Source organism: Octodon degus, unplaced genomic scaffold (assembly GCF_000260255.1).
Source record: "Octodon degus isolate 3935 unplaced genomic scaffold, OctDeg1.0 scaffold00116, whole genome shotgun sequence".
Classification (NCBI taxonomy): Eukaryota; Metazoa; Chordata; class Mammalia; order Rodentia; family Octodontidae; genus Octodon; species Octodon degus.
In genome coordinates this window covers 688,647-706,788 of record NW_004524692.1, presented here as the reverse complement: position 1 = coordinate 706,788, position 18,142 = coordinate 688,647, and the positions used below count along the sequence as shown (strand labels likewise).

Below are 18,142 nucleotides of genomic sequence, written 5' to 3'. Positions count from 1 at the left end.
CTGGCATGTGGTGCTGGGGGATTGAACCGTGGTCCCTGTGCTTTGCCAAGCTTGTTCCAAGTAGGTGCTTTAGACCACTGAGCCATCTCACCAGCCCCTAGCTGTCTAAATTTTGAGGAACCTGCTTACATAGGAATTTAAAAAAATTTTTTTTAAAAATATTCATTTATTTGGTACAGGGTCTTGCTATGCAGTTTGTACTTGTAGTGATCTTCCTGTCTCAGCCTACACAGTGCCGGGATTACAGTTATGCACCACCACGCCCAGTTTCAGGGCCAGCATGGCATGTAGTACTGGGGATCGAATCTGGGTCCTCGAACCTGAGTCCTTGTGCTTGCCAGGCAGGTGCTTAGACCAGTGAGCTATCTCCCCAGCTCTAGGAATTTTGTTATTTTAAGGTCACTCAGTTTTTATCTTTTAATTGTAGCTCAGAAACTGGTGGGTTTTTATGAATCAGCCAGTTTATCATCCATTGACCTCTTTTAATTTTGTGGAAAGCAGAAATCGGGACGCCCCCATGTGTAAAGCTGATATTATTTCTCATTTTTCTTTTTCTTTTCTTTTTTTCTAGTACTGGAGATCAAACCCAAGGCCTTTGCACTGAACAACAACCCAGACCTTTTAAATTTTTCAGGCAGGATCTTGCTAAATTGCCCAGGCTGGGTTCAAACTTGTGATCCTCCTGCCTCAGTCTCCCACATTTGCTATATTTTTCTTCACCTACTGTGTAGAAAGAGCAGAGGATCAGGAGCTGAAGGAGCAGACTGAGTGATATTCCGAATGAGATAGGCAGTAAATACTCAGCTTCGGACAGGGTGCAAGCCAGGTGAGCCTCCCCTGCCTGACTCCTGAGCACACGAACTCAGCTGAGCACAGGGCTGGCCACTGGGGCTCTGGACACAAAGCCCCTCGCAGTCTGGGCACAGCGGTGGTCTCTTGTAGGCCCAGCTACTTGAGGCTGAGGCAGGAGGGACACTTGGGCCCAAGAGTGCTAGTCCAGCCCGGGCTCCCTAGGAGATGGCTGGCAGCAGGCAGGCTGTGTCCTCACGTCCTCCAAGAACCCCACCTGCCCAGCGGGGCTTCGCTGCGTCCTGGCGAGGAGTAAGGTCTGTGTGGCCCGCCAGGCCTGAAGCTCTGCAGTGTCTGTGCCTCAGTGTGACTTGGGCGCCTCCATTTGGCCAGGAAGGAGCTTTCTGGGTGAAGTGAGCCTCATGGCTTAGCTGGAAAACCTGAGCTTTGCCGTTGCCCGCCCTGTGCTTCTCGTCCTTCCCGCTCTGTGTCCCATCTGCTGCTTCTGAGCTCGTTCTACATCTGTGGCAGGGGCAGTGTTTAGTTGGAGAGTTGTTGGGCATAAATGAGAAAATGCGTGTGTCGGTGCGGCTCGTGCATGGCGGTTGTGCTGCAGTGGGCAGAGCCACAACCCGGCTCTGCAGCCCCAGTGTGGCAGAACAGGCTCTCTGTCTGTCTGTCTGTCTGTCTGTCTGTCTGTCTGTCTGTCTGTCTGTGTGTCTCTCTGTCTCTCTCTTTTGTATTTTAGGACAAGGTCTGCACGGTCTGTAGGGTCTCCCTGTGTAGATTGGACTCTTAGTGATCCACCTGTGTTCAGCCTCCCAAGAGCTGGGATTGCAGGCGTACCACTACGCCCAGTCTTGTGCTTTATTTGAAGTAATTTTTTTCTCATTATACATTTGTTTAATTGGCAAATAAAAATTGTATACATTTGTGACTGTTCATTGATGATGTGAACACTGTTGAGTGACAAGGTCAGGTCAACCCCCACATCCATTTCCTTATTTTTTTTATTGTGAGAACAGTAAAAACCTCTTGTAGCGATCTTCATGTTTGCTATTGATTGTAGCTACCATCTTTTTAATTTTTATTTTTTAGTTTTGCTGGGGATGGAAACCAGGGTCTTTGCATTGAGCTACACATGCATCTTCTTCCCCCTTAGTTTTACTTTTTTTTTTACAGTACCAGGGGTTGAACTCAGGACCTTGCACTTGCCAGGCAAGCACTCATTCTACTGAGCTATCTCCCTAGCACCCCCTTAATTTTAGATGGGGGTTTCTAAGTTTCGAAGTTACCCAGGCTGGGATTGAATTTTCAGGACACTTGGCTTTCCAGTGTGTGGCCTGAGCCTCCCTTCATAGTCAGTGGGTATCTTGCCCATCTGCCTTTGTCCTTCAGTTCTAATTGGCCCAGCTCCTGCGTGGTGTTCAGGGATAAGGCCTCCGAGTGGCTAACGGCGCATTTATTACATTGAGTTGTCACTGGCTAAGGTCCTGTTTGTTAAGGACTGAGGAGTCCTGTGTTAGGCACCTTCTGTCTTCTGGGGCAGACTTTTCAGTCTTGCTATTCACCTGTTACCAGTGTGTTGCCTGCCTTAGCTATTCTTTTCTGTAGTTAAGTTGATCCTTTTCTTTCTTTTTTTTTTTTTAAATATGGAATGCTTCACGAATTTGCGTGTCATCCTTGCACAGGGGCCATGCTAATCTTTTCTACATCATTCCAATTTTAGTATATGTGCTGCTGAAGCAAGCACACACACACACACACACACACACTCTTTTTTTTTTTTTTTTTTTTTTTTGCAGTACTGGGGATTGAACTCAGGACCTTGCACTTGCCACGCAAGCACTTATTCTACTGAGTTATCTCCTTTGCTTGATCCTTTTCTTTAACAATAGTAAAACAACTTTTTATAATGGGCAATTAAGGGGAAGGAAAAGCAGTTTACTGCTGGGTTGGGGACATAGCTCAATAGGGTCCTGAGTTCAATCCTCGGTACTGAAAAAAAAAAAAGCAGTTTACCAACATTACCTTTAAAAAATCCTTTATTTAAAAATAGAAAACATCCCTGTGTACAGATTACATATAGCACAGAGCAGGATCACAAAGTGAACATGCCTGGGCTAAGCGAGAACAGAAGTGGGTTATGCCAGCTGCCCCACCTCTCCGTACCTCACTTCCCTGCTAGCACGAGGCTGTGTTCTCTATCATTCCCAAGATCTGAGTGACTCTGGGAGCCAGGCTTGGATGAGGAGGTGTGTAAACAGGAAAATCAAGCCTCCGTATGCCGAGGAAATTCCTTCTGTTCCTTTAATCCAGATCACAGCTGTCTCCTGAAGCTTTCGCCCTTTCCTGCCCCTGAAGGAGCTGGTCTCCTTCATGCAGCGACTCTGCGCTCTGTTGATGTAGCGTGCAGTGGGCTTCTGGAGGTCCTGGGATACAGAAGTGAATTTACAAAAGCCCTGGCCTCCCAGGGCCTCCAGGTGTGCGTCTCCTTGTCTCTGTTCACCCAGAATCCAGCCTAGCTCCTGCCCCCGGGGCAGGGTTTAATAAACATCTGCCGGGCTGGCCCCACAGTGCCCCCTTTCCTGCTGTCCTGCCTTGGCTGTCCTGTCTGGCTGGCTGCTTTGTACCTGAGCTCTAGATTCTAGAATGCTGAAATGCATTACACAGTTTTTTTTTTTTTTTCCTCAGCCTCTTGCATCAAGAGGGCTTCAGTCTGATTGTTAAGGCATGAGAAGTGCCACGTAAGTGGCATAGTCTGTGCTGCCACAGGTCAAGAGGGATTGGCGAGTGTTAATGGCTGTGGTGAAGCTTTCCTTGCTGAAGTCCCTGACAGTCAGCCAGGCTCTGAAGCCTGTGGAAGCCATTGATTCCTTTGCACACTTTGCTGTAACACTGGGCAGTGCCTGTTTCCGCTGGGAAGCTTCTTTGTTTCCTGCTCTTGGCTGGCTGGCTGGCTTCCTGGCTCTGTGCTGTGTGTGCCTTGCCTCAGAAGCCTCTTCTTGGCACTCTGGTCCTGTTCCTCCCTGGACCTTGGGTTCTCTTATTTGTTAGAGGCTCTTTGATCACAGTTATTGTTCGGCCCCAAGTCCTTCCTCATTTATTTAGCTGTTGTCGGACTCTCTGGATGATGCTCCTAAGCTATGTCTGTCCAGAGCAAGCTTCCTGACCTGCTGCAGTAATCTCCACCCACGCGCAGGTCCATGTCCCCTCTGCCACCCCAGCGCTTCCATGTCCTTCCACATCCACGTAGTCGGCTGGCAGTCAGCTTTACTCTGTGTTCCTCCTGGGGTCGCTTCCCCTCCCAACCTGCATCCCTCATTCTTGCTTGGGTGACTCCAGTGGCTGAGCCCCAGGGGCAGATTGGAGAGCCTCCAGAGCATTCTCCACAAGGCTGCTGAGGTCATCTTTCCACAAATCCAACTGTGGTCATGCCGGTCACTCCTGCGTAATTCTGCAGCGGCTCTCTCTGCCTTCTGTCTTCTGGGGCCTGTTCCCTCCCAGCTAACCATAAGCGCTTAGTCTCCCCACCTTGCTTTCTGTTGCTCCCTGAGCCATGCCTGCCCTTTCCTACCGGGTCAGCTCTCCACTTTGCCGATATCAAAGCTCACATCCACCCCTGTGCATTTGTGACTGCCTTGCTTGATGCCCTGTCTCCTGTCCTGTCATCTGGCCTCCTGTCTTCTTCCTCCTTTAGTGCCCTTCTCCGTCTCCTCTCACCCCCAGTGTGTGCTGCCTGTCCCCTGAAGTCTCAGTTGAAGTCCCACACTGGTGCTTTGTCCTCCACTTCTTTACTCATTTATTTTCTCAGTGGACAGTTTTAAAGGCCTTTTATCTCTACCCATGATGTCTAGAATACAGTAGGCACTCAAAAAGTCTTGAGTGAATGTATTGAGGTTTTTGTTTTGTGTTTTTGCATGAAAGTGGGATTGGGTTGTGAGGTTTAACGTGCCCCCCACTTCCTCATCCAAACATCAGAATTTAAACTCTGAGAAGTAAATGTCAGGTGCAGTTCTTGGAAAAGCCCAACTTGAAACCATCTCTGCTTTATAGAGAAACCATTGCTTTCCTGTTAAGCTTGGGCAGAGTGTTTGAGTTTCAAGAAATCCTTGGCTCACAGGGTTTTTGAGAGGTGGCACAGGCTTTTGCTAGAAAGAACAACTTTTATCATATGTTGTCACTTTATTTTATTTTGTTTTTTGGTCAGGCTTATCCTGGTGTAGCACAAGGTGCTGGGGATTGAACTGCAGTCCCTGCGCTTGCCTAAGTTTGCCTAAGCAGGCACTTTAGACTGCTGAGCTATCTCGCCAGCCAAGCACTTTTTTTTTTTTTTTTTTTGCGGAACTGGGGATTGAACTTAGACCCTTGCGCTTGCCAGGCAAGCGCTTAATCTACTGAGTCATCTCCCCGGCTCCCCAAGCACATTTTTTAAATCAAAAGTGCCATATGCTTGTGGGACACACCATTGGAGCGAGTGCCTAAGGCCACACACTGCCTTGTTGTCCCTGCATCACGTAACTCTACCTGGATTTCTTTCCACATGTATTTATTGTCCCCTGTCAGTCTGCTTCTGCTGGTAACAGCGAACATTTCCTGGGCACTAGCTGTGCGAGTGCTGTTCTCATGCTGTGTGGGTATCATCAGTGCCTGCGACCTCGCTGAGTCCCTGGAGGTGAGTTTGTATGATTATTTCCAGCTTCTCCCCGAGGAGGGGTGGTGGAAACCCTTGACGTGGAGGCCTAAATCCCACCCGCGGGCTCATGACCGGCGCCTGACGTGGGGCCGTCCTGTGGCACTTGACCTGATTTGCTAAACATGAGTCTCTTTGAGAAGTGGGAAGCATTTCAGGCTCATCTGCAGTATACTGGGGCAGCAGGGTGCTTGCAGATGCAGGTGGCATCTGTGGTCTGTTGATTTTATTAGATAATAGCATCTCCTGCAAAAAAAGCTAATGGTGGTGCACATCTGTAATCCCAGAATGCAGGATGCTGAGGCAAGAGGATCACTGTGAGTTTGAGGCCAGCTAGGATTAGTGAGCCAGCCTAATAGCAAAACCCTGTCTCAGAAAACCAAAAGAAAAAGCAAGTAAGGGAGCTAATGTTTCCAAAGTAACCAAGGGCTTACTTTCTTTGGAATTCGGAGCATTCTGGTTACCGATTGTATTGGTTTCCTTCCTGTTGGTATAATAAAATGCCTGAGGCTGGGGAACCTATAAGGAACTTGTAAGGAACAGGAGTGTGTTTATTTAGCTTGGACTCTTGCAGGTTGAATGTCCCTAGACTGAACAGCCTCATCAATTTGGCCTCTGGTCAGGGCTGCAGGGCGGCTGTATTGTGAGAAGGTGTGAAAGGAAGAGATGGCATGGAAAGACAGGAAGCCCGAGAGAAGGGAAGGGCCTGTATTGCTCTTGTATAATAACTTTCCTAAGGGCAATGACCTCCACTTGTTCCACTTAAAGGTTTCACTGACTCTAGCATCAACCAGGCCTTCTGCCCTCACATTCTTGGGGACCCTCCACATCTAAAATAGCCCTGACTGGTCTTTTCCTAGTGTCTACAACTCAGAGATGGCCTTTCCCTTTTTCCTTGAAGATGGCACTGCCTTGCCTGTCCCCGTCCCCTAGCCTGGTGTCATAAGTTAGACTCCTTTCTCAGGCAGAGTTGTAAGACTATCAAGTAACAAACAGCAACAATAAGAAGGTTAGTTATGAATTTTGGTAAAATAAAGTATATACTATAAAAAGACAAATATACTGTCTTGGCCTTGGCTACCATTTTTGGGGTGAGAGTCATCAGTTTTGTGTGGTTACTGTGTCTTGTTGTTTTCATCTGTAGAATGGGTGCCAAATTAGTGCTGCCTCTGTTGCAAAGACCACAAGGATTACATAAAGTGATGTGTAAAAGGCAGTGAAAATGTTGCTTGATGTTCAGTAGATAGATAAGCAGTGGATATGGCAGTGGACATGGTGATAACTGCCCCTGTGACAACTGCCCCTACTGCAGGGTTTGTAACCCAAAGCACGAGTCTTTTTCTCCTTGACCCCGTTCCATTTCCCAGGTGCAAAGCACTGTCAACATTTCCAGTTATTTCTTTTAGCTCCCTATTTCGGGGAAAAAAAAAAAAAATTGTATTGCCAGGTATGGTGGTGTACATCTGTAACCCCGTCACTCCAGAGGCTTAGACAGGACAGTCACAGTGAGTTTGAGTTCAGCCTGGACTCCCAAAAGATGGTCTCCCAAAAAAGATGATACTGCTAGTTTCTTGTTCTTCTCTTCCTTGTATTAGGTGTCCCTTTTTTTTTTTTTTAATTTATTTTATTTGTGTGTGTGTGTGTGTGTGTGTGTGTGTGTGTATGTGTGGCCAGCTCAGCCCACCTGGGGTGGGGCTGACTGGCATGTGGTGCTGGGGGATTGAACTGCGGTCCATGTGTCTTGCTAAGCTTGTTCTAAGTAGGTGCTTTAGACCACTGAGCCATCTCACCAGCCCCTAGGTGTCCCTTTTGATTTGCTGAGGATCAGGGTTTGACATCTCTGCTCTGCACACCCTTTTCTGGGGTGACTGTATCTAGTTTTGGTTATGCTGACATTCTGTGCTTGCATCGCAGGATCATATGAATGTTTTAACTGCCGATCTGAGCTGACAAATAGTTGGGGTGTTGTCGATAGGTTTTCAATTTTAGGTGAAATTCAAGGCTGTCAAGGTTGGGGTTTGTTGTGATTTGCTCATTTTTCTTCTTAGGTGCTTAGTTGTTATTACTACATTGGTTTGCAAGCCGTGGGGAGTCTTAGGAAGACTTGGTGAGGTTCAGCTTTTGGGTGAAACCTTGGGTTTTGTAGGCAGATTGTTTTGGGATAGAGGTGAGGGACCTGCAGTCTTGTGTTCCTTTGTTTGAGACAGGGTCTTGCTGTGTAGTTCAGGCTGACCTTAAACTCACTATGTAGCCCAGGCCAGCTACAAATTCTGGTGATCCTACTCCCTCTGCCTCCAGAGTGTTGGGAGTACAGGTGTGTACCACTACGTTATTACTGTTTGCCACTAACTGCCCTTCCTGTCCTTAGGCAAAGGAGCCTTAATTACTGTGAGAAAGTATGCAGGGCCCCTGGAAAGCCTGCTGACAGCAGGAGGGGAGAGCAGAGGTTGCTTAAATATTTTCTCTTTTTTTGTTTTTGCAGAACCAGGGACTGAACTCAGGGCCTTGCACTTGCCAGGCAAGTGCTTATTCTACTGAGCTATCTCCCTGGCCCCAAGAGGTTGCTTAAATATGCACTCAGCTGGCCCAGCAGGATAGCTCAGTGGACTAAGCAGCTGCTTAGGCAAGCCCAGGGACCAGGGTTAGATCTCCGGCACCACATGCTGCGCCAGCCTCAGGTGTCCTGAGCTGGCCACTGAGAATGGGTGTGGTGGCACACACCTGTAATCCCAGCTCTGAGAAGGCTGAAAACAGATTACTATGAGTCCGAGCTGTGTAGTGAGACCCTGTACCAAATACATTAAAAAAAAAAAAAAAAAATGCACTCAGCCAAAGCATTTGGCAGATTTTCCTAGTTGGACTCCCAGTCCCCACTGGTTTGGTACAGGTTGCCTAGCACCCTGGAGGGCAGAGGGGAGGACAGAGGAGGAACTGTAGTTTTGTGGCCCTCAAATGTTTCCCAGTAAAAAGGGGAGAACATTGGTCTGGGGATCCAGACTGGAGGGGAGCCCTTGTTTTGGCATAGTGCATGGCAGAGTTGGCGGGTTCCAGGCCTGCGAAGGTGTGGGGAGCCCAGAATCCAGACGGTGGGGCCATGGAGATGAAGTAGGTAAGGGAAGGCCTAGAGGAGCCCATAGGAAGCCTTTGCTTGGGCTCTAATTTAGTTTGATCATAATGATGAGATCAGCAGAGGTAGAGAAATGGAAATTCATTTCTGCTTAAACTGTCACGCCCCTCCCCTGCCCCTGCCCCACGGGCTCTAAACTTTTTTGGGAGCGTCAGAGTTGGGGGACGTGGGCCATAGAGCTGCTGTTAGGAAGGAAATCCTGATTCTAGGGATGAGTGTGGCACAGGGCTTTCTTGTCCATGCAGTGTTTCTTCCTTTCTGTTCCTGTGTGGTGCCGCATTGCCTGGTTTTCATCTAGCCTCGACCGCATTTTGCTGAGTAGGGACTGCGTGTCACAGCCTGTCTAACTTGGTCATCATTTATTCTGACACTTGTTACTCGGGGTCAGCTGGCTCTGCAGGTGTAAGACACTTGACTGGTGCAAATGGTGTGGACTGTGGAGGAGAGCCCGAGGTCACTGCCCGTCCAGGGGCAGGTGCCTTCCGCAGGTGGAAAGGGAAGGACTATGTGCATTTGGCGGCCTCGAAAGACTTCCCAGGACAGGCAGGCAGGAGGCAGGCGCAGAGTTCTGCTCCCATTATTTGGGTCTCTGGCTCTCTCTCATCTGAGATTATATATCAAGGTAGTGGGGCTGCAAATCGCTGAGCCTTCTCGTTGCCTTGTCCTTGTCAGTGGTTTTCTCTGTCATTGCCTGTCTCCTTGCTTCACCCTCAAGCACGGAGCTGCAACGTCTTTCCTTTCCTTTGCTTTTTTTTTGAACAGTTGGAAACCCTGATTTTGTGTCCCTGTACTTTTTCTTGAATTTGGGTGTGGATTTTAGGAATGACCTCAGAGCCCCACCCAGATGTCCAGTTTGAACACTTGAGAAGGTCCCCAAGCAGACAGATGAGAACAGCCACGCTGGCAAAGCTGCTCCTCCATAATGATTAAAAAGGGACCCCAAGGTGTAGTTTGCTAAGAGCTCCAGGGCAAGGGCACACAGACATGGCCTCCTGGGCGGAGGGTGGGAGGCTGGAAGGAGAAGGGATAGGTGGGTGGCCCCGTGGGCAGACCACGCTGGGAAGACAGCTCCCTGCAAACTGCTGTGTCCGATTAACAGACACACATCTCTGAAATGTTAAAGAACTTCATTCCCGAGTCCCTCTCTTGTGGCCTGTGCCCTGGTTTCTTTTCTTCCAGGGTGGCCTTTTTGTTGTGAGGTGCTTGTGTGACTACCAGGATGCTGTCCTGCCTGCCTCCCTCTGAGCTCAAGGCCAGTGTTTACAGCAGTCTGACAGAACCCCACGAGTGATAGAGGACCTGCTTTACAAATATAGGCTTGGGCGAGGTTTTGGGTGAGTATGGGAGATGACATCTGAGGTTTTTGTCCTTTGGATCTCGTTAAAAATGGGGAAGCTTGAGTTTTGGAGAGCACCTTGGTGCAGAATAGATCTAGTGATTTTTGTTTTGTTTTGTTTCATAGTGGTTTTTTTTTGAGCCAGGATCCTCCTGTGCAGCCCAGGTTGGTCCTTGCCCAGCATCCTGAGTGCTGGGATTGGCGGTGTGTGCTCACCTACCTACTGCCATCCTAATTTTGATGCCCGCTTGTTTGCCTCATTGCACTTTCTACCCTTAATGTGTCAGGCATGTTTGCTATTTCTTTTTCTTCATGAGAAAACAAAACAAAACAAAACAAAACAAAACAAAAAATAAAACGCTTAGTGGCTGTCTTTTCATAGAGTAAGCCCAGCATCGTGTCTGCCTCCGAGTCCTTTGGGGTCTCTCTCCTTGGCCCCTTCTTCACCCAGGAGCTTGCAGCCGGGACCCTTGTCTGGAAGTTTTAGACCCAGAGCTGTTTCCCCTTTGCCTGCACCTCCTGGCTGCACATCACCCCTCCTCCTAGTCCCTTACCTGAGAGCCCCAGGGCTACCCACCTCTCCTCATGCTCGGTGCCCTTGAGATTAGTGGGAGTGTGTGTTTTGGGCTCTTGCCCGTAGCAGGCTTGGTCCTGAGGATGTCCTGAAATCGTGTCCCCTCTCCTCTGTGGCCTGGCAGGTCTGTCTTCCTTCTTGACGCGGGAACTCTGCATTTGCGTGCAGCTCTGCGTGGCGCTCAGGGCAGTCAGAGCGTCCACATGAAGGAGCAGTTATGTGTAGTCACCTGAATAGGAAGATCTTTTATATGAAGTTTTCTCCTTCATAGTTCAAGTTTTAGATAAGGGATGTGCGGCAGCTTTGTCAGCTAGAGCCCGACAGGCAGTACTTGGCACTCCGGGAGGTCTGAAAGTAAAGAAGCTTTTCAGTTCAACTTACAGTATTTATTTATTTATTTATTTATTTATTTATTTATTTATTTATTTGGTATTAGAGATCCAGCCTGGGGCCTTCACACTGAGCTTCTTTTTTAGCCTTTTCATATGCCCATTAAAAAATTTTCAGACAGGGCCTAGCTTAGTTGCTAAATCACCTAGGCCGAGCTTGGGTTTGTAACCCTCCTGCCTTGGCTTGTCAGAGTGCTGGGATTACAGATGTGTGTACCACCATGCCTAGAACCTCCAATTCTTATATTTTTGTTTTTCCTGCAAATCTGGGCCTAGCCATGTAGTTCAGGCTGGCCTTGATGTCCAGGCTGGCTTTGAACCCAAGGTAAAATCCTCTTGCTGCTAGTCTCCTTTATATTGGGATTGCAGGTGTGTACATCACACCTAGCAAAACCCTTACTTTAGTTTTTAAAATATTTATTTATTTGGTACAGGGTCTCATGACACTCCTAGTGATCCTCCCCTCAGCCTCCCCAGCCCTGCGACTGTAGGTGTGTGCCGCCATGCCCGGATTTGGGCCGGCACAGTGCCCCTGGGATTCCCCCAGGCCAGCACAGGGTATGTGGTGGGGAGATTAAACCCAGGTCCCTGCACTTTCCTAAGCAGGTGCTTAGTCCACTGAGCTATCTCGCTGGCCCGTAAGAACTCTTATTGTAGAAGAACAGTTTGAAACATTTTTACTGCTTTTGAAAAACAAGGTGTCATTATATAAGGGTATCATTAATAATTTGCTAGATACATTTTATACTTAGAAATTGAAAAGAGAAACTTGCCTTTATAAATAGGTCCCCGTGGGGAATTACCATTGCTGCATTTTGAGTCGTAATAGAAAGTAAAGCCTCCCCTACCCCATGGTTTGGCTTCCCATGGTTTCAGATATCTGAGGTTATCTGGGGCCTGAAAAGATCAAAAGGAAAATGCCAGAAATAAATAATTCATACATTCTAACTCGCGCTCTCTTCTGAAGAGGCCTTGGTGGGCCCTACCGCCCTGCGTAGGCTGTGACTCCTTGGTGCCTGCCTTGTATGCGTTTCTCATCCTATAGGCCTTGCGCCATCTGGGCAGGGAAGCAGGTGAGTGCAGTATGCTCACGTGTCTCGAAAGAGGCTGACACTGAATTATTCACATGCTTTCTATTGATTTATTTTTTTGGAGATTTTTTGGGGGGGGTATTGAGGTGTGGTCTGACTGTATAGTTCTGCCCTCAAATCACAGCAATCCTCCTGCCTCAGCCTCCCAAGTGCCGGGATTACAAGTGTGTGTCACCATGCCTTGCTCGTATAGCTTTTAATTTTAAAGTTTTTTTGTTTTATGAGTGCATGCTTACAGTACCTGATGATTACATTCATTGTGGGGAGCGGGTACATGGATACAATACATCTTAATCCATTTTTTCCCCTTTCCTGCTCTTCTCGTATTGTTCCATTTAACAGTTAATGTTAGTCTCTGTGCCTAGTTTATAAATTCAGCTTCATCTTAAGTAGGTATGTGTAGGAGCGAGCTGTGTGTACAGGGTTGAGTTCCATCTGCGCTATCAGGCATCTGCTAGGGGCCCTGGAACATTTCCCACACAGATAAGTAGCGACTAATGTGGTGCAGAATGTCTGCTGGCCTGGGTTTTTAATTTTTATCACTCCTTTTATTATTATTATTTTTTTATTATTTGTGGTGGTGGGGACAGAACTGAGGGCCTCACTCTGTGCCTTCAAATGCTCTGCTCTGATCTACCCTCCCCAGCCCTTTTCCAGTTTAAACTGTCCTAAGTAGCCCTCTTCCCAGTCCCTGTTGAATTGTCCTTTACTGTGCAGCAAAAGGTTCCAAAATAAGGCGTTTATATATAGCATCAGATTCTGCTTCCTTACATCTTGTTTCAGAACAGCTTGCGCAATTTGAACACATTGCAGCAGGCATGCAAGGAAGGAAAGCGGGCTCCGCACATGCTCAGGGCTTTCCAGTGTTCTTCCTGCACGCTCCGTCTGCCCCTGCCCATCCCACGTAGCCTCTGTGAGCTGAGCTTGGGGTGCACGCTTGCCAGTTGCTGTGTCTGAGGCTGTGCAGGCCTGGACCACCTGTGGGGGGGACGCAGAAGTGCAGGGTGGGGACAGAGCATTTGTCGCAGTGGCAGCCTGGCTGGCAGAGATGCAGACTCCTGGCCCCAGACAGCGTGGGTGCTGGGATGCCTGTGGAGTAGGGAGGCGGAAGCACGCTGAGTGGAATCTCTGCTGGGCTTCTCTGAGCTTAGTGCCAGGTAACAAGCCTCGTTGGCTCTGATAACCTGTCAGGTAGAGAGGAATCTGTCCAGCTGTGGAGGAATCTGTCTAGCTGTGGCACTGCAGTGTCAGAATAAAGTGTGAAAATAGGTATGAAAATTTTAAAACCATAATGAGCTATGTCAGAATGTGTGTGTTCCCATGTAGTGGGTATTGTGCATTATATTTAAAATAGATGTATGTGTCTGTGATCACTTACTGTTACACACCTCTATCCATTGGTCCCTGGACCTCTTTTCCTCCCCTGACCGCGGGATCCCAAGATCCAAGGATGCACAACTTTTTTATTTTTATTTTTTTGTCTTTTTGAGTTCAGGCTGGCTTTGAGCTCACTATGTATCCCAGGCTGGTCTCAGCTCAACAATTTTCCTGTCTCAGCTTTCTGAGTGTTGGCATCACAGGTATAGGCCACCACACCCAGCTCTTTTTTTTTTTTTCCCCAAAGGGTGGAATTGCTACTGTTTCACTCTGGGCAGTTTTATTGGAAATCTTTTTTTTTAAATTAAGTTTATTGGTACATTTTAAGTATGCATAACGGTCACATTCATCATAGGGAATTTGTACCCAAGTGCAGTATGTCTTGATTCTTTTTCTCCCTTCCCCTCCTCTCCCTTCAGTCTCTCTAACCCTCCTTATTTACAAAAGCTTTGAACCCAGTTTTCTACTTTTTTTATTTTTCCCTTCCTCTCCCCTCCTAGTTCTGCTTCCATTTGAATATTTTCTTCCTATTTCACAAGGATGCTCAACTCTTCAATGAAATGACATAGGATTTCCACAAAGCCTACATTCTTCAGTGTTCTGTAAATCATCTCTGGGTTATTTATTTTACTCAATACAATGTGAACACTGTAAATGAGTATATTGTGTAGGGAATAATATGACAAGGAGAGAAGTTTGTATGTGTTCAGCACACATGCAGTTTCCCCTGTATTTTTCTGGTTTACAATTGGTTGACCTGTGGGTGTGGGACTTGTAGCTATGAGCCTGTAGATTGGTGCTAGAATTCCGACCCAGGACCTTGGCACATGCAAGTGTGCAGTGTACCACTGATCCACACCTTCAGCCCCTGTGGGCATTTTTGATTTTATTATTGTTTGAGTTGGTGGGCATGGAGCTGACTGATAGGACAAGCTAATGTGGTTCATACCGTATCACCCCTCGAATACATTGCTCAAAAATAAGGATGTCTTCCCAAAGGTCATACTGAGCTACGCAGCTCAGTAACCAGTCCTTGGATCTCTTAATCTCTTTTAAGCATTCCACCCTGGTTTCTCATCCTCCAGTCTTAGTTGACATTGCTGTGCATATTTACCCTGCAGTTGGCTGGAGGAGCATCTAGTGGCAGAAAAGACTTAGGATGATTTCAGCAGTGACTTGGAGTTGTGACACTTGATCACATCACATTTCTCTATGAGTGATGTAACAGTTAAGCTTCCTAAGAATGTGTTAAATAGGTCCCCTCACTGGCCTGGGGGCTTTTTATCCCCTCCCCCCTCTTTGGAGACAGGGTCTGTATAGTCCAGGTTTGGACTAAATACTTGGTATTTGGCCCCATTTTGTTCTCAAATTTGTAGTCCCCTGCCCTGGGTTCCCAAGTGCTGGGATTACAGGTATATGCCATCACACCTAGCTTCTTTTTCACTCTTGCTTACACATGGACACAGATGACACCCAGAAGGTGACAACCACCTTCCTGGGCTTCTGCCCCTGCAGAGAGCATTTTCAGGGGCTTGGGAAAAAGCCCTCCATTACTCACATCTGCTTTCTCAGCTGATCCAGGCTCAGCCGCAGTCTCAGTCTCGGTGGTGGGTGAGAGCTTTCATCCCTCCTCCTTTTAAAATTATCCTGCTCCGCTGATCAGAGCCACCAAGGCAGTGGGCAGCCTAAGGTCTGCGGAGTACCTGAGTCTTTTATTCAGCAGTTAGAGTGTGTTGTAGCCCTACTTCTTGGCATGCACAGATGAGTAATGTGATGTGGACCGACAAGCTGGTGGCACTGGTGACACTGTGGTTGACTTAGTGATATGACATGGAGCAGGGAGAATTACCCAGGGTGAGGAGGTGGGGAAGGCAGATGACAAGAGGAGATGATGAGCAGGCTGTGCTGGAGTGAACTGGGAGGAGAGTGCAGGAAGGTGCCATGTGGCACTAGGCAGGTGTGCTCTGGCCCAGGACAAGTAGGACCGAGAGGTGGGAGCTGTAGTCTGAGGCTGAACTGGACTGCCTTCTCCAAGTGCCTCCTTTGATGGATGAGTAGAGCCACTGCATGCTGTGGTCCATCCCCTGGAGGAGAACAGGCCTGACCTGATGTTTTGCCCCATCTTGTCACCTTGCGGTGTCCTTTTCACCTTCTCTGGGCCCCTCTGCCTCTGACCCAGTTAGATGCTCCCAGTAGCCAGGGAAATTGCCTAGGTCTGCATCTGCTGGAGGTGTGGAGAGAGTGTTAAGGAGGTTTTTCAGGTCATCTAGAATGAGTTCCCTGAGAAAGTGCGGGAGACCAAGTACCAGGTGCCCATGGAATAGGATTGGAGACAGACTTGGGCGTCTCAATTCTATGCATGAGGGGTCATGTAAGGCCCTAGGGCCCTAGCACCAATTAATGAGTGTTCTAGCTACTGGTGGAGGTGTGAGGTGCTGGTTCTTTGTTTTTTTTGTTACTTTTTTTTGTTAGCGGGTGGTAGTGGTGGAATCAAGCATAGAGAAAGTAGTTAAACCTGGGCAATCTGCCCAGCCTAGTGGATGATTGTGATCCTTGGGAAGCTGAGGCAGGAGAACCATTGTGAGTTTGAGAACAACCTGGGCTTCAAAGTGAGCTCAAGGCTAGCCTAAAATGCATAGTGAGACCCTGTCTCAAAAAAAAAAAAAAAAAAAAAAAAAGTGCCCAAAAAGAGATGGAACCATGGACACACATGTGGCTGTGCTCAGCTCTGCCAGTGCCACAGGCCCCATGCACACAAGTGGCAGTGGGCAGTGTCGGTACTTCCTGAGTGTTGTGCAGAGTAGCTGGGCTCCCAGTTGGCTTCCCTGGCAGTCCTGCCTCTACTGGCTCCCTTTGTGGACAGGTGATCAGGCAAGTGCAGTCAGCTCTGATCAGCATGGGAACTTGTCCCCTGGGAACGTGGCCAAGACAGGAAGGTCATACTGCCTGTGCAGCGAAGTGTCTGGACATGTCACCGACCTGCTGAGACTGGCACTCCTGCTTCCTAGCCCATGTGCTGACTCCCTGCCTAGTGCCCATCCCTCAGCCCAGGAAGAGGCCCACCGGGAGGAGGCTGAGGATCAGCCAGAGCGAATTAGAAAGTTTCCCTTCTGTTCCTTTCCCTAGGATGTCTGCAGCGGCCTGGCCAAGTTGATCAGGAGGCTGGGCCTACTAGTTGTACGAGCTGGTGCTGTTCATGGTATTCCCCATTCGGAGTCCTTTACAGACTGTTGTTAGCGGTGGGAGTGCTGGGCCTGGAAAAATCAAGATTTTCTAGATGTGCATTTGCTGGCTGAATCCTCAGCTGGGGTTGCTTTTTTAATCACTACATGTTTCACTTCTCTTTGTCTTTTGGTGTTGAGGGTTGAATCCGAAGGCCTCACTTCACAAGTGCTCTGCCATTGAGCTATGTGCCCAAGCTCTTCTAAAAGTTTTGAAAAAGGGTTTTTTGAGTTGCCCAGTTGTCTGTCAATTTATAGCCCTCCTGCCTCAGCCTCTGGAGTAGCTGAGAGCTGAGGTTACAGGTGTGCCCCATTGTGCCCAGCAATAACTATGCTTTAAAGAATAAAAGAGATAAAGTTTGCTGAACTGCAACTTTTATGACTCAGGGATGGAGAACTGTGATTAAATCTACATAGGTACTTTGAACTTCCGGGACAGGTGCTTCCCCGAGTGCCACCTTCCCTCTAGAGGAGGCTGCTGGTAACCTGGGAGTGGAGGTTGGCACCAGTTGCTACTCCTGGATTTTCTGCATGTCTGGAGAAGCACCCGCTCTGTCCAGAGCTCTGGTCTCCCTGCAGGGTTGGCAACATGCTGTCTTGGCCACTTGGGCACCCTTAGCTGAAGCCCTGTGGTCTCTCATGCACCCCTGCTCCATGTGTTCGTGTTCCTGGTGCAGTGACCATTCAGCCCACTCGGCCGAGCTCGCTAACCCCTCGCCTCCACCTGAGACCTGAGTAACACTGTCCACAGGATCAGTGGGATCCCAAGTCCCTCCTCCAGCCCAGGTGGAGGGAAGCCTTTTGCTGCGTGCTGCTGCCCTCCCCTGCTCACCCTGTCTTGTTAGTCACAGGTGGCTTCCTTTGTTCCCAGCCACACTGTCCACTGGTCTCCTTGGGGTGGCCTGCTCCCACTTTTCCCTTTGTTGCCACTTAAGGTCAGTGTTCCTGTTCACTGTGCACTGTTTCCTAGTAGGCTCGAATTCCTATCATATTTTGCTCTGGTCTAGACCCCTGGACTTGTGCAGCCTCCGCCCCCTGCTGCAGATGCATGCAGGCCTTGTGGTACTGAGGAGCTGACTGGGGGCCCTCAGGCCCTGTCCCCTGCGGTCTGTAGGTATGCCGACCACCTTCTGCTGCCTCTCTTGTAGTTCAAGGTGTCTTCAGGGCTGTTCCTTTTATCCGTTATTTCCTCTTCCTTTCTGTCTTATCTTAAGGTCATGCAACAGGACTCTGGAAGTCTTTGTCTGCTTCCCATTTTTGGTAGGGAAGGAGGCTGATTGTTGGTGTGTCACTAACCTCTAGTTGTGTGGGATGGTCACACAGTGTAAATTCTTCTTAGCTGCTGCCACTGCACTGGGAGCTTGATTTTTTTTTTTTTTTTTTTTTTTTTTATCTTGTTTGAGTTAGTATCTTTGGAATTCTGAAGATTAACTCCAAGAAAGGAGAGCCTTAGACTGCATGCTGTACCTAAAATGTGTAATGCTTTCCCAGGAATGAGGTGATTGAAATTGTTTTTTTTTTTTTTGAAAACAAAAACCACAACCC

General features: G+C 48.2%; 1 protein-coding gene and 1 non-coding gene across 2 annotated transcripts in view; one reads left to right on the top strand and one right to left on the bottom strand.

Moving 5' to 3' along the window:
* Nucleotides 1-18,142, top strand: part of Uck2 (uridine-cytidine kinase 2) — a 66,697-nt gene that overhangs the window by 10,756 nt on the left and 37,799 nt on the right. The gene's annotated exons all lie outside the window — the stretch shown is intronic.
* LOC111812206 lies at nt 2,436-2,542 on the bottom strand. The gene has a single exon (XR_002817780.1). It is a non-coding gene; the product is annotated as a U6 spliceosomal RNA (small nuclear RNA).